We start from the raw sequence: 17109 nt of genomic DNA, 5'->3' as shown, positions 1-17109 counted from the left end.
AGTCACAAGTCCCGCAATCGACGTTTCACTCCCTGGAATCCCGTCCGCTGCCGCTGCACTTGAGGAGTGAAATCAGGGTAGATAGAAATGGAACTGTTCTCGTATTTCAGTGGGCCATGTCTACGAGAGGCCTGGAGGATAGCGTCCCTATCCCGAAAGTGGAACAGCCTAGCGATGATAGGCCTCGGGGGAGCCCCCGGCTTAGTCTGCCCACCCAGGAAGCGGTACGCACGCTCTACCGCAAAAAACTTACTGAGGCCTGCGGGAGCAAGATGAGTCACAATTAAGTCCTCCACCAGTAGGTCCACGGTAGTATCACCACTATTCTCGGGTATCCCAACCAGGCGAATGTTGTTCCGTTGGGCCCTATTTTCGTACTCCTCCAGACGTCTGGCCATCAAATCATGCGATGACCGCAGGTTGCCGATCTCCGACTGCGCGTCCGCCATGTCAGTGACAAGACTGGAGGCCTTAAGGTCCAAGGCTTTGACCCTCTCATTGGTCTTAGCCAGGTCCGCTCTTATGAGGGTAACATCAACCGCTACCGTGTCTATCTTTGAAACAATGGCCTCGTACTGGTGCCCCATGTCCGTCTTGATCCCAGCGATGGCGTGCATAAGATCCTGGAGGGACACCTCCGACGTCGCCGCCTGGTCCATCTTCGGGTCCTCAAGACTACGGCCAGCAGCACTGGAGGAACCTTTCGGTTGCGTGTACCGGTCCATAACATTGGACTGGACCGAACCCCCACGGGTAGGCACCTTTGTCTTGCGCTTCTCAATGTCGGGTTTAGTCGCCATATTGGAAGCCGCGCCCCAAAGGGCCTCTCTGGACCTGGTGTAAATGGCAGTGATCTTTAGGTCGCCAAATCAGCACTTCTGTCCAAAATCGTAGCCTGCGAGGCCGGGGTTGTAGCCAGAATGCGCAGCGGGTCAGGCCACCGTGGTCCGAAATGAGAAGTACGTCCAGAGCAGTCAATTAGGAGGTAGAGGGGAAACCGAAAGTGAAAGTGACAATGACACCGGTGGAGCAGATGTTCAGTGACCGCTGTAGTTGAATTACTTCTCGGCCAGCCAGAGCAGCAGAGACCGCAGTCCCGTCCCGGGGTAGGCCAGAAAGTGAATGACGATGTAGAAATGGTTCCCGAAGTCCGATCTCAGCCCTGGAAAGTGTAGCAGGATCAGCAGAAGTAGAACTTCAAAAGCCCGTAGAAATAATCAGGATATCAAAAGGATAGATGTAAGAGGGCGGCTCGAGTCTCGGGAGCTCTCTGCTCACGCGACCATCTTGGATGCCCGCGTAGCTCCTCCTCCAAGAAACATAATTTTAAGACAGTGAGGGGGAGAAACTACAAAGACAATGGAGAGGTCAGTTACTGTATACTGGTTTCTCTGTATGCAACGGCAGTCGCAGTGTGGGTTTGAGCAGGGGTCCCTTTTATGTCTCATGAGGGTGGTAGAAGATAAAGGACAGTACATGCTAGTGAAAGAGAGGCTTGATGGGAGCCATTTACTGCTGGATGGTCTACATGCTCCAAATGTAGATTAATGTGACATTCATCTACTACTATCCCAACAATTGGTGCAATGGCTACATCTTCTTTGGTGGTTGGAAGGAGCTTTAAATTATAGACCTAAATCGTGACTATTCTCATCCCCGTTATTACACTACCCCACAAAAAGGGTGGCTAAGAAACCTGAATGGTTAAACCATTGATTCCTAGTAGATGCATGGAGATTCATACATCCCATGGACAGGGAATGTTCATTCTGTTTGTCTGTCCGTGAATTATTTCAGGCTAGATTGTATTGTATGTTAAACATTATTACTAGCAACAGTATATCATTCTGAATATTTGGGGAAAATGATTTCAGACTACAACCCCTTGTTACTGGAGATCTGTTTAGGAAGACTATTGCCTCCGAACACCTTATGGAAACAGTAGAGTGATATGTTGGAGGATGCAGCTTTTAGGAAACTTTGTTTGATTCTATAAACTAATACTTTCAAGTTAAAATTGAAATGGCCATTAGGAGAATGGGAGTCCTCTAAAGTTGGGTTCTGGAGATAGTGCATTAGGGCAGTAGTGGATGGTTAGAAAACAATAATTAGCGAGTTGCATACAGTATAAGAGAATATGGATAGATTGTAGAAAGAGGTTATACAAGACCCAATGTCTATGGATAGACTGACCCATGCCAGGAAGGACCAAATCTCCTTGTTGGGACAGAATATCCCCTGCATGATGTATGATTGTGTACCCTGCCCTGCATGCCTGAACTGCATTTATGTTGATCCTGATTTTTGAATTTTGTTCTTGCCACATATTAATACCATTTTCCCCCATGAACCTAGGCCGCCGAGTCTTTGAAAATGATTGGTTCTGGACCTTGTTCTGAACGGGGGTAAAGGTGCACCAAGTGCATCCTCATACTGACAGGGGAGTACCATGCCTGTCACATGCTTCATGCAGGTAGCCCCGTGGTGGCATCATACCAAGTTTGAAGAATTATAGTGTAAAAACTGGCGTTTTAAGCTCTGCTCTTCTTCTCTAAATTCTGGCCTCTAGTATCTCTCACTCTGTGCCAGGATACTCCAGTAGTAATTGAGCACGCTATACAATTCCATATAACATAACATAAATGCACACTTACAGGCCCTTTCATCTAAGGTTCTACTGCTCGTGATGAACCTAAAATCCTGAACACTGACATCCCGTGCATTGTACATGTGCATGTGTGCTAATATTGATAGTGGACCATTCACAGGTGATACAGGCCAGGGATTACATTTTGGAAGCCTGAACAAAAGTACTTGACGGAGGTGAGGTTGCTTTCCCCTGACAGCGTATGTGTATGTGTATTGCCTCCTAGATGGCAGCAAGAATCACCATATGCTATAGTAAGAAAAAGAGGAGGCAGGCTTTTTTTTTTTTTTTTTTTTTTTTTAGAAGTGCCAGGATCCTGACACAGTGGGCTGTAAATTACTTGACTCTGACTTCAGCCGCTGTCAAACTGGGGGAGCAGGGTGAGGTTTCCTGTATCTGCTTTTAGGAAAGGAGTCTTGTCTTTCTTCCTGATCTCTATAAGGAGCGGTCATAAATAGTTTGGTGCAGCCTGCTCACACTTTTTTACAGTTCTGTGGTGGGATCTCCACCTGCAGAGCAGCTTTGCAAACAAATGCCATGTCTGGAAGTTTGCACAGCCAGGACACATTAAAGGGAACTGACCCGATCCATTTCCAAGGAATCAGGTCTAAAATACACATCCTTTTTCTGCTACATCGGTATAAAGGTAGGAGCTCAAGTTCCATCGTTGTTCATTGTTGTCTTGTCTACCAAGGAGGGAATGCTCCACACAATACTCTGGGTACTAAACAGCCAAGGACTGGTTTTGCTCAATCAAAGGAACATTGTCTGGAGTCTGAACTTAATGAGGAACTGCTGGACTGTCCTGGAAGCTAGACCTTCTGTCTGTGACCAATGGGTTGAAACGCAAAGGCATGTGTGGTGAAGTTATATGCGGGGTAAACTTAGTAAATGTACTATACATGTATGTATATATATATATATATATATATATATATATATATATATATATATCCAGAAAATTACCGTCTTTGATCGTTGACAGAGAGTCGAGGCCCAGATTAGCTTGTTCAAGTGCTTTTATTTAGCAACACCAACACCCCTGGGTTGCTAAATTTTCTGGATTTATTGGGGCGAGGCGAAACCCCGTCGAGGCCCGCCACGAACTAAGAGGCGCAGGCACGAACTTCGCCAAGCTTTTGGAATATATATATATATATATATATATATATATATATATATATATATATATATATATATATATATATATATATATATATAATTATTTTTAAAATGACTCTTTTCACCCTAAAAACTAATTCCACTCTGCTCCCTTAAAATACCCCAGCACCCCAAAATCCTAACCAACCCTTACTCCTTAAAATACCCCAGCACCCTTAAACACTAACCCATCCTGACCCTAGAAATACCCCTGTAACCCAAACCAATCCCTAAACCCTAAAAATACCCCTGTACACCAAAACCCAAACCTAGCCCTGAACCCTAAAATACCCCTGTACCCCAAAACCCAAACCTACCCATAAACCCTAAATTACCCCTGTACCCCAAAACCCAAACCTAGCCCTGAACCCTAAAAATACCCCTGTACCCCAAAACCCAAACCTAGCCCGTAACCCTAAGAATACCCCTGTACCCCAAAACCCAAACCTACCCCTGAACCCTAAAAATACCCTTGTACCCCAAAACCCAAACCTACCCATAAACCCTAAATTACCCCTGAACCCCAAAGCCCAAACCTAGCCCTGAACCCTAAAAATACCCCTGTACCCCAAAACCCAAACCTACCCATAAACCCCAAATTATCCCTGTACCCCAAAACCTAGCCCTAAAATACCCCTGTACCCCAAAACCCAAACCTATCCCTAAACCCTAAAAATACCCCTGAATCCCATAACCCAAAACCCACCCTGAACCCTAAGAAAACCCCCTACACTCCAAAACTTAAATGTACCCCATTAACCCTAAAAATACCTGAGCACCCCCAAAACGAACCCTATAATCTAAAAATAAAATACACTAAAAATACACTGTGCACCCCATAAACCAAACCAACCCTTAAAATACCCCTGACCCCTAAAACATATACCCCAACACCCCCAAACTAAAACCATATACTTACCTTAAACTTAAATATTAAAAACATATACTTTTACCATTCATTATTTTACAACGAATTTCGTTGTAAAAGCATGCGTGGTAAAAGCATATAAAATGTAATGGTATGTGTTTTAAAAGTATTGCGGAGTAATGGTACTTGCGTTGTAAAGGTATGAGGATTGAATGTATGCGGAGTGACAATTGCGGAGTGAAGGTGTTTTACCCCAGAATGAGCTGCCATCAACAGCCACACGCCAAGGAATCTCTGCTCTTGTAGTGGCCCTCCTAAGAGGCATGCTGCATGGGTGGCTGCCGCGCAGCTCTCTGGAAAACCTCTGTGTGTTTCCTGGAAGTTTCGTGCTACCAGTGAGGTACCAGTGCCATGGGAGGGCGATACGCTAGGTGAGAGACTCAGTGGGTCAAAGGCCTGAGAGACTAAGAGACTGAGTGCTAAGACCAAACAGGGGGAGCACAAGCAATACCTTCAGACCATACATCAAACTCTGAACCTGAGGGGGACTCAGAGAAGCGGGAGATACACGAAGGGACAGGTTGAGGTGTAATTGGACTACTTAGAAGAGGCCCGAAAATAACAAACAAGAGATTACCATTATGTTTTATAATTAGTACTTAATCCTATACACTAACAATGTTATTTGTACACCAGTAGAAATAGTGGACATTCTGTCTGAGATTACTCATCCTAATGTCTATTGAAAACAGAGGGCAGCTATGGATCAGCCAATTACAGTGTATGGAGTAAAATAAACCATTATGGACTTAGTGGGAACACATGGGTCAGGTAGCCTCCAATCTGAGTTCTACTGGGAATTTGTGGGGCAACTGGCACATTAGCTAAGAGTACTCTATAACTCAGAATTTGAGCTGGTCCTTCTGGGTCAAAATAACTTTGTACCAGATCACAGGACCTTGTTAAACTTTAGTTTGCTGATGAGAGTAATGGAGTACATAGCAAACAAATTACCCTCATCCAGTGGTACTGTACCTTGACATCTAAAAGACCTTTGGCTTCTTGTACTGAAAATATTTATTTCATGTGCTGAGTAACTTTGGCCTGTCAAATCCATTAATAAAATAGATCTTTCTGTTAACTGCACATTCAATGATATCTGATCTGTTAGTGATGACAAAGGAGCCATTTTCAGCACCCATACAAATGAGAGGATTTATTGTGATATACTGTTAAGTGTAGGGTTCTATGCAGTCTCGCAGTAAGCAAAGACAAAGCATTATTTTTTCTCAAAGATATACATTCTAGCACGCCTACTGATGCTAAGAGGCTTAAGAGTAAACTTGTCTAAGTCCTGCATTTTCCCAGTGAGAAAATGGCCACACCACATCAGCTTGGGAGCAGGTTCCCCTGATATAGTTCGTGAGCCCCACATGTTCCGCTATTTAACCTTCTGGGTGCACCATGCAGGGGCAGATTTGTTCAACGGCTATCTGAGAACAGCAATAGTGTTGCTACTTACCCAGATCCCCTTCTGGAAAAAGCTGCCACTGTTTGTGACCGAATTTGTGGCATAGACAAAATTGCCATTCTCTCCCGCCTTCCATACTACTTTACCAGTCTACCAGTGTTGATATCCAGATTTTTTGTTTACGGGAGATCGTCCTGGGTGATCTGATATGGTGTGAGTAAGCTGAACCATCAAGGGATAAACTGGATGCAGATGACTTTAACTTATATCATTTAGCTGCACAGTTAAAATGGGGAGCCCATTGACTAAGTGGACAACATCTTTCAAACTGAAATTCGGGAAGTTCTGATTCATGAGAGTAGGTTGCAGCTCTTGTTTTTAGGAGCTAATAGAATTTCTTTTGGAACTTCAATTATTTAAGAATTAGTGTTAAGAATGGCATGAGTGTTAGGTTAAAGTTACTTATAAAATGTAAATGTATTACATTTAATTCATTAAAGGTCGTATTTAGTTATCTACATTTTAATAAAATTAATTAAGAATTTGGGTTATTTATTTAATCTAACCTACTTCAGAAGCATTAACGGTTACATTCAGTTACTACCTTTAATTTAAGTAAGGGTTGGGGTTGGCTTTTGGGTTTGGTTAAAGTCGATTTAAATTCCTGAAAATAAAAATAAATTATGGGAATGTTTTTGCCTGGGTTCAGGTTACTTATTTAATTTAAATTAATTTAAGATTAATTGTGCAGCAAGGTAAATAATTACATTTAATTCAGTGTGCAGTAGGAATAGAGTTACATTAACAGTTAGGACTACGCTAATTTAATAACATAATTAAATGTAAAATAACAGCATTCATTTTACTCACTTTAATATGACTGATGGATTGGTGATAAATAGGATAGAAGTTGTTGTAAATTACATTTTAAATTAACCTTGTTTATGTAGTTGTTCCTTGTACTTTGAGGGTAGTGTTTTCTCAAGAGAGAGTAGCATATAACAATTTATACCAGTATAACCTCAACACTTCAGATTTATAATTTCTCCATGGAACTCTTTGAAAATTAAACTTCTAAATAAAATTAAAATGTTCATAATTTTGACAAAAAGAATTTTAAAAAGTGCAAAAATAAGGAATGATGAAGGGATCAGTAAAATAAATCAACAGAGTAATAGGGGGTCATTCCTCTGCAAGACAACAGGGAAAACACGCAAAACATTAAAAAACAAGATGAACGAAAGGGGGCGAGAGTGAAAAAGAATGCAATGGGCAGGAAATTGAAAAATGGGGTAAAGTGTTGAGTTAAAAATTGATCATTCTAATGACATAAAAAATGGGTATACAGGGAATACTTGAAGTAATTAAAATGAAGTAAATTCAAAATGAAGTAAAACATGAGAAATAAAAGGAAGGAAATAAAACGAGACAAATGTTAGATTTCAAGCAATGAGTTACATTCTGAATACCACTTGCAGTAGGTTTGATGAAGTTAAAACTCTTTTCCTTCATTTGCTTTATTTACATTTCTTTTTTTAAACCTTCTAAGTTTTCCTGTTTCTCTTATCTACTGTCCACTGGAACCTATTTCTTTGTTTAATGAAAATATTGAACTCATTTTGTTACTGCCTTAGAAGTGTCTGTCCTTGGTAATGTTGATATTAGTGTCAGAATGATGTCTGTCCATTTACGTGCAATACAAGATCAGTAAATGTCTTCTCATCCTACTTATATTAACAATAGTATCCTGATTTAATTTACATTTTTCCAGTACCTCCTTTCTGATTATTGTCTATATAATGTGAATTGCTCCTGCTGATTGTTGTCTTTACTCTTCAATTTCGTTAACTCAACTTCTGTATAAAATGTCTTGTCAAACCTGCACACTACATGATCCTTACTAACCTTTTGTAAATATTATTGTATCTTATACACTAACACCGCTGCCTTTTCCCTTCTCTTTTTTGTTGCAGAACCTGTTGCAGCTATTCAGCACTTTAACTTATCTATTAGTACATTCTTGGCAGGTAACTCCTACCACTATCTTTGAAACCTAGAAAAAAAGTATCAGATATGATTGTCTCCATCTCAAAATTTTCTTCAACCATCCTTTGGTAATGCAGAGTGCTGCTGGCATAATGACAAATCTTCCAATATTATAGTTGCTATTTCTTCCTGTCATATGTCTAGTCTCAAGCATTCAATGACTGAGAAGGAAGGATATATTCTCACTCTAATTCCGTCACACTCAGAAAACTCTTGTCATTTGTTCTCAGTCTGAATCATCTATTGGTTCCATCACTCTTCACATCCTTCACTTTCTTTTACATTTTCTGAAACTGATTTTGCTTTTATTACACATTTAAAATTTGGCAAACTTTCTTTCTACTTACTCTACAAAAATATTTTCTTTCACTTCATATTTCTCATCTCCATGAAATCCTCTTACTTCTACTACATCTCTTCCTGACTCTTCAGAATCTTCAATACCAGACTTTTAGAGCTGGGGGTCTCTAGTTGGCAGAGGTAGGTACCACTGTCCAAATAGGGACACTTGCTTCTAGTCAGGGTAAGGAGGAAACACTCCTTAGATAGCCTCTGCTCACCCCCTTGATAGCTTGGCACAAACAGGCAGGCTTATCCAAAAGCAATGTGTAAAGTATGTGTACCAACACTCACAGTAACACAGTGAAAACTCCACAAACTGACTCCACAACAGTTTAGAAAAATAAAGGTATTTAATCTAAACTACACAAGACCAAAATGACAAAAATCCAACATACACATTTCAAGAATATGGTTGCAAAAGAGTTCTTAACGTTGCGATAAAATAATCCAGAGTTGCGTGAAAAGTTCACAGTTGCATCACGTTTTGCGAACAGTACCTTTTAAAAGCGACAAAGTTCAAAGCAGAAGCTGGTGCGGTGGAAAACAAGCGATGCGTTGCTCCTGAGACCCTGGTGAGGCGATGCGACAACCCCGCTGCAGCAGCGGGCGTGTTGCGACAAATACGGTCTGTATAGTTAGAAAGGCGAACTAGTATGGATTCCAGTGCGTAGGTTCCATAGGAAGTTTTCTTTTGCAAAGGCACAATGATATTTGGAGTTGCAACGATCTCCGGGGCGACGATGCACAGACCAGCGGTGATCTCTCTCTCGCAGCTCCTCGATGCAATGGCTTCTGCGACGACACTCGCAGCGACGTGATGCGGTCCGCAAGCAAGCAGTGCAGCGAACTCACCCAGCGATGACAGACTCTGCGACGACACTCGCAGCGATGGTAATCTTCCCGCACCGGTCTGGTGCATCCCGCAAATGAAGGATGCAACGACTCTGGCACCGGCAACAGGCACTGCGATGATCTCGACCTTCGTAGCGGCGGGAATTTCCTCGCATTGTTGGGGATGCGCTCCGCAAGTGAGCAATGCGACAAAACTTGCATAAAGTCTTTAAAAGCTTGGTTTCCAGCTTCCCAACACAGGTACAACTTCCAGAGGCACCACAACTGGCCCAAACACTCTAGGAAGGACAAAACTCTCTCAGCAGAGTTCAGGGAAACTGGGGAGAAGTCCTTTTGTTCCTGGGACTTCAAAAACAGGGAGCCAGCTCTTCTCAGGCCCTTGGAGATTCCTTCAAGTCAGGGGACACAACACAAAGCAAAGCCTTTCCCCTCTCCTTGACAGCAGGTCAGTCCAGCAGAGCAACAGCAGGACAGTCTTCCTTCTTCAGTTTCAGCTTTCTCCTTGGCAGAGGTTCCTTCTTGATTCCAAGATGATCTACTTTTCTGTAGTCAGCTTGGTTTCCAGCTTCCCAACACAGGTACAACTTCCAGAGGTACCACAACTGGCCAAAAAAACTCTAGGAAGGGCAAAACTCTCTCAGCAGAGTTCAGGGAAACTGGGGAGAAGTCCTTTTGTTCCTGGGACTTCAAAAACAGGGAGCCAGCTCTTCTCAGGCCCTTGGAGATTTCTTCAAGCCAGGGGACACAGCACAAAGCAAAGCCCTTCCCCTCTCCTTGACAGCAGGTCAGTCCAGCAGAGCAACAGCAGGACAGTCTTCCTTCTTCAGTTTCAGCTTTCTTCTTGGCAGAGGTTCCTTCTTGATTCCAGGATGATCTAATTTTCTGTAGTCAGGGGTCCTGTACTTATAGGCAGACACAGCCCTATTCAGGCCCAGGTGCTATCCCCTCCCACTACTCTAGATACAGATGGAACTATTCAGCCCAGGGATGGCCCACTGAGACTCTGGGAGCCACCCAGCCCCTGTCACTCACAAACCAGACAGTCAATTCACAAACAGGCCAAAGCACACAGAAGGTTCAGACAAGAGAACAGCAACTTTCTAAAAGTGCTGTTCTCAAACACAGGATTTAAAAACAACGTTTCCTAAAAGATGTGTTATTAAATTCTGAGTTCAGGAATACCAGACTTTTATGTCCTGCCTTGCTCCTATGGGAAGATATGCTGGTAGCCACTGTAGCCAGCATTCCCCATGAAAGCCTATGGGGCAAGATAGCCTTACAATAGTGAAAAACGAAAATGGCTGTAATTCACTACCAGAGCATGTCACCTGCACATGTACATGCTCTACCTTTCACATACACTACACCCTGCCCAAGGGGGTACATTGGGCCTTCCATAGGGGTGACCAATGTGTACAGAAAGGGAAGGGATAGGCCTGGCCAGTGGGGACACTGACCAGGAGGACATGGCAGTTCACAGACTGCACACAGGCACTGCGGTGGCAGGCCTGAGACACCATTTTAGGGCTACTCATGTGGGTGGCACAATCAGTGCTTCAGGCCACTAGTAGCATCTGTTATCACCAGGCCCGGCACTCTCAGTGCACTTTACTAGGGACTTCTTGGTGACACAAATATGCCAATCATGGATAACCAATCATAATAATAATTTACACAGGGAGCACTTGCACTTTGACACTGAACAGCAGTGGCAAAGTGCCCAACGCATCTAAACCAGCAAAAACGAAATCCAGCACAGCATCACAAATACAGGAGTTAGGGGCAAAAAGATAGGGGGAAACCACACCAAAGATGCCAGGTCTAACACGTGTCCCCTCCAGCTGAAAGTGGGGAGAACTACCCACCCTCTTGGGAGTTCTCTTCACTAAGGCGGAAAAACCTGGTCAGACCATCAGCATTGGCGTGTTCTGTGCCAGGGCGGTGTTCCACCGTGAAGTCTATTCCCTGTAGGGAACTGGACCACCTCAACAGTTTTTGGTTCTCACCCCTCATCTGCATCAACCATCTGTGGGGCCTGTGGTCTGTTTGAACACGGAAGTCAGTCCCAAACAGGCAGGGCCTCAGCTTCTTCACAGCCCAGACCACAGCAAAAGCTTCCCTTTCAATTGCACTCCACCTCTGTTCCCTGGGGAGTAGCCTCCGGCTAATGAAAGCTACAGGTTGGTCCCAGCCCTCGTCCGTCATCTGTGAGAGTACTGCTCCCACTCCATGCTCTGAAGCGTCTGTCTACAATATGAACTCACTGAAGAAGTCAGGTGCCTTGAGCACAGGTGCTGTGCATATGGCAGTGTTCAGGGCATCAAAAGCAGGTTGGCAGGCTTCGGTCCAATTCACTTTTCTGAGCTGATTTCTAGAAGTCAGCTCTGTCAAGGGTGCAACGATGGTGCCGTATACCTTGGCAAACCGTCTGGAATACCCGGTGAGTCCTAAGAAGGCTCTCACCTCTGTCTGGGTCTTGGTGGGTTCCCAAGCCAGAATGGTATCAATCTTTGCCTGTTGGGGCGCCATCTGGCCGCTCCCTACCTGGTGTCCCAAGTGCACCACAGATCTCTACCCTATCTGGCACTTGCTGGCCTTGATAGTGAGGCCTGCCCTTTGCTGATCCTTCAACACTTCACAGAGGTGTTGCAAGTGTTCCTCCCCCGTGGAGCTGAACAGAGCTGAACATAGCAATGTCATCCAGGTATGCAGCGCTGAATTGCTCCAGCCCGGTCATTACCTGGTTGATCAGTCTCCGGAAGGTGGCAGGGGCATTCTTCAACCCAAAGGGCATGACTCGGAACTGGAAGTGCCCCTCTGGCGTTGAGAATGCAGACCTCTCTTTGGCCCCATCAGTTAAGGCAATCTGCCAGTACCCAGAAGTTAAATCAAACGTACTGAGGTACCGGGCAGCTCCCAACCGATCCACAAGCTCATCAGCTCTGGGGATGGGGTGTGCGTCAGTCTTGGTGACCGCATTGAGCCCACAGTAGTCCACACAGAACCGGAGTTCTGGAGTGGCACCGGGCGCAGCAGATTTTGGGACTAAGACCACTGGGCTAGCCCAGGGGCTGCTGGAGGGCTCAATTACCCCTAGCGCCAACATCTTGGAAACCTCTTCCTTGATGCTGGCCCTGACCTTGTCAGCTACCCTGTAAAATTTCTGTTTCACAGGCAGACTATCTCCAGTGTCCACATCATGGACGCACCAATTGGTGACACCTGGGGTCAGGGAGAACTGACCCAACACCTGGCGACAGTCCCAGCTGCTGCTCTGGGGTCAGGGTGGGCGAGAGGACCACACCATCCACTGACCCGTCTTGCTCCTTAGCTGCCAGGAGGTCAGGGAGAGGATCACTATCCTCTTCCCCTCCAGCATCTGTAGCCATGAGCATTGTCACTTCAGACCTCTCAAAGTGGGGTTTGAGGAAGTTCACAGGAAAGACTCTCAGGGGCTGCCTGGGAGTCCTCAAGTTAACCAGGTAGGTTACTTCGCTCTTGCGCTCCACCACCTCATATGGCCCAGTCCACTTGTCTTGGAGCGCACAAGGCTCCACTGGCGCCATCACCCACACTTTCTCCCCAGGTTGAAATTCGACCAGTGTGGTATTCTGGTCATACCATCATTTCATTTCTTCCTGGCTAGATTCCAGGTTCTCCTGAGCGAACTTCCTGAAGCGTTGTGTCTGGTTGCGGATGGCCAGCACATAGCTGAACACATCCTGGAGGGTTTTCCCACGGGGTTTCTCCCACTCCTCCTTCACCAGTGTGAGAAGTCCTCTAACAGGGTGGCTATACAGGAGTTTAAAGGGACTATATCCTAAGGACTTCTGAGGCACCTCCCTGTAGGCAAACAATAGGCAAGGTAGAAAGGCGTTCCACTTCCTTCTCATGGGCTCCGTTAGGCCCATAATCATACCTTTCAGGGTGCGGTTGAACCTTTCAACCAACCCGTTTCCTTGAGGGTGGTAAGGAGTGGTGAGCTTAAAAGTTACCCCACACTCCTCCCACAGAGACTTCATGTACCTAGAGATGAAGTAGGTACCCCGGTCTGAGTCAATGCACGGCCCACCAAGGGTGCTGTGATTGTCCTGAGGGGGACTGCTTCCGGGTACGGGGTGGCATGGTCCACCAAGACCAGGATGAACCTGTTGTCTAAAGTGGTCCTGGGGTCCAGGGGCCCCACGATGTCGATGCCCACCCGCTCGAAAGGGGTGCTCACCACAGGAAAGGGTTGGAGGGGTGCCTTGCACTTCACTCCAGTCTTGCCACTGGCCTGCCATGTTTGGCAAGATCTGCAAAAGGCACCAACGTGCTTCTTCATCTGGGGCCAGTAGAAGTGGGCGACAAGCCTGTGTTGGGTCTTGTATTGAGAGGCACGTCATGAGCCAGACCCATTAGGAAGTTCCTGAAGCGCGTGGGTACTGCCAGCACACGGGCTGCTCCGGGCTCAGCAAACCTAGGCTCACTATATAGCAAATTATCTTCCCATTAGATGAAGTGTTCTCTGGCCACTCCACCTGCTGCCTGATCTGCAGCCTGTTGCCGCACACCAATGAGAGAAGGGCACTCTTTCTGTTCCTTACAGAATTCCTCCCTGGAGGGCCTACCTTCTTGCTGACAATGGGTCAGCTCAGGTAGGTCGCCTAGTTCGGCCACCTGTTCCCCCTGTAGGTTCCAGGGCATCCCCCTCAGGTCTGCTTCCTCCTGGAACGTGGGAATGGCTGGGGCTGGTTTCCTGCCCCCCCTGCCCTTCCCTCTCCTGGCAGGTCTCTGGGTCACTGTTTCAGGCTTCAGTTCTGCTGAATCACCCCTACTGGCTGCCATAGCACGCGTGGTCACGCAGATCCACGCAGGTAATCCCAACATCTCCAAATGAGTTCTGTGTTCTACATCCTTCCATGGAGAACTCTCCAGGTCATTACCTAGCAGACAGTCTACAGGCAAGGCATCACTGACTGCAACTTCCAAGAGACCAGAGACCCCTCCCCATGCAAAGGGAACATGCGCCAACTTGCAGAGGCGCACTGAGCTGTCAGCTGCCACTACAGGGCGGAGCACATCAGGGATGACCTGCTCTTCGAAAAAAACCACTGACACCTCACGGATGTCACCCTGGCTCCTCTGTCTCTCAGAACCTCTATCTCTCTCCCATTGATGGTCACCTTCTGCACGTATTTCTTAGTGTTAAGGGGCAGTAAGGTTGCCTGGACCATCTCTTGGTCTCCTAAGGAGACCAGGGTCATAACTGCTAGTCCCTCCTCCCCACTGGAAATCAAATACCCGCCAAAAGCTACACTTACTAACCCTGGGGCTGTAGCGCCAGTGGGTGCAGGATTTTTCTTGGGACATTTAGGGACAAGGTGGCCCACCTCATTGCAGTAATAGCAGGTAGGGGGACCCCTGTTATCCCTGTTATCCCTGTTGTCTCTGTTGTCTCTACTGTCCCGCCTGCTCCTAGAGGGCCATGGCTGTCTAGGTCTGGGGGGTTGGGATTCCTTTCCCTGGGAACTATTTCGGGACCATTGAGAGAACCTCTTTTGGTTACCCTTGTCCCCCTGACTCTTTTGCTGGGGACCCTGCTCACCTTTGGCTGTGGTACCCACAATTCCTCTGAGGACCCTAGTACTGGTCCAGAGGTCCGCCTCCTTAGCAAGCTCAATGGGGTCTGTCAGCTTGCTGTCTAAAAGATGCTGGCGCAGCTCTGGAACACAAAGACTACTCAAGTGCTCCCAACTAATTAAATGCAACAACCCCTTATAATCCGTTACTTTGCTGCCCTTCATCCAACCTTCCAGTGCACGTGAGTACAAATTCACACAATCCAAGTCTCAGACTCTCTCTTCTTAGAGTTCCTAAACTGCAATCTGTACTGCTCTGGAGTAAGTCCATACCTGAGACATAAGGCCTCCTTCATATTGGGGTAGGTCTTGGTACCTGTTAATTCTAAGGGCTTTAGAGCACCCCTCCCAGAAGCCTCAAAATGTTTCCACAGGCCCGCCCCCCAATGTTGCTCAGGCACACCATTCATTCTCAATGCAATCTCATAGGAAGTAAACCAGGCATAGATATCCTCACTTCTGGGGGGCGCTAGGTGGCGCTTGAGCAATATGGCCACACTTCTGTGAGGCTCCTGCAGCCTGGCTCATTTATCCGGCATTTATCCTGCTCACTGAACTGTTGGAAGTGATTTACTGCTGTCCAGTGACAGCTGATGTCTTACAGAGGCTCCGGTATAAGTGTCAGCATTAAAGTTGATCCCTAGCCCTCACTGCGGCCATGAGGAGATTTGCAGAGGAGGAGTGTAGAACTGCTGGGCGACGGGGACGGCGGGGTAGCTCACGCGAGTCCAATATTGGCCACGAAGCAGATAGTCCCAGAGGTCAGGAGGCTTGTCCCCTCCGGGCGCCCGCAGTTAGTGAACTTGCCTGCAGCGTGATAGCCCCCCCCCCAGCTGATGGTGGAAGTGTGGAATTACCTGTGGCATACTCTCTGGTGGATGGTCACTGGAGCTCGCTGTGACATCCCCAGACTTGTGCTGGAGCCGTGACGCCCGTGGGGAGTGCCATATCGCGAGTGGTGGCTGCCGCGGGGCCTTCCTGCCTGGGACGAAGTGGCCACCCTGGAGCATTGACTTGGTGACCTGACAGATTATAGGGGGACCGGAGGCGGCTGAACTACAGATTTATAGCGAGGACGGATCTCCGGTGCTGGTCGGGACCCGCTATCAGTGGCGTCTGCCGATGTGCCTGCTTGGCTGCCGGGCCCCCCTGCTGCTGGGTATTGGACGGGTGGCCTGCGGACATTCCCTTCGCCCCTCGGATGATTGGGGTGAGAGGCTCCTGCCTGCGGCCCTGCTATGTCCCCCCCCCTCGAGACTGTTAGTGCGAGCTGCGGACCCGTGTTGGGGGCGGTGCAGCCGTGGACGCGGTGGCGGGTTCTCAGCGATGGCCCCAGTATGCTTTGGTCGGCCGAGGGGCTGTATTGGCCCTGTAGATTTGTCTGTGGCACCGTCCATTGCTTTCCTGCCCCCAGCTGCCCTGCTGCGGAACGAGACAGAGTGCACCACGCATCGGCCCATAACCTCACTTCTCGTGGTGCCATCATTGTTGCTTGTGTACTCTGGGGGAGAGGAGTTTGCACAACGTGACGCTCTAGAGAATACCCGCGGTGCTGCATGTCGGGAGTCCTCCATGCATCGGCCCAAAGCCTCGCTTCTCATGGTGCCATCATTGTTGCCTGTGTGCTCCAGGGGAGAGGAATTTGCACAACGTGACGCTCTGTATAATCCACGCGGTTCTGCATGTGGAGGAAGTAAGGAGTCAGGGGCTACCTGTAACTGCCGGAGGCTGCCTAGTGGCATACTGCGGAGGTGGAGAACCCTGTGAAGGAGGTCCTAGGCCCGGTGTGACTGAGCTGCCCTCATCTAGCTGCACTACCAGAGCATATCGCAGAAGAGCGGTGATCAAGTGTTACACGGAGCACACCTCCCTTTGGGGCACTGGCTGAAAGCCCTCCCAATAGACCAGCATTTATGCAGCGGGTTGTACTGGTGGTGGCGGTGTAGCTCTGGGGCCTGCTGATTAGTGGAGGTTCTGTGCTTGGGATCTACGAGCACCGCCATTTGAACCTGGCAGAAGTCTGTGACTCATAGTAGTGTCCTGGTTGCCTTCCATGTGACAGTGGCGGGTGTAACTGTCCACACTGCTTAAAGAACTGCGG

General features: G+C 47.1%; 1 protein-coding gene across 11 annotated transcripts in view; it reads left to right on the top strand.

Moving 5' to 3' along the window:
• The window catches only part of HPCAL1 (hippocalcin like 1), a 1564223-nt gene that overhangs the window by 1274428 nt on the left and 272686 nt on the right, over positions 1 to 17109 (top strand). For 4 of the 11 annotated variants that reach the window (XM_086926340.1, XM_086926346.1, XM_086926342.1 and 1 more), the window contains one exon: positions 8121 to 8174. The exons of the other annotated variants lie outside the window; for them this stretch is intronic. The gene's annotated coding sequence lies outside the window, so the exon portion shown is untranslated. The remainder of the gene's footprint in view (positions 1 to 8120; positions 8175 to 17109) is intronic. 11 annotated transcript variants of the gene reach the window in all.

Source organism: Lissotriton vulgaris, chromosome 6 (genome assembly GCF_964263255.1).
Source record: "Lissotriton vulgaris chromosome 6, aLisVul1.2, whole genome shotgun sequence".
Lineage (NCBI taxonomy): Eukaryota > Metazoa > Chordata > Amphibia > Caudata > Salamandridae > Lissotriton > Lissotriton vulgaris.
This window is presented reverse-complemented; position numbering and strand designations above follow the sequence as displayed.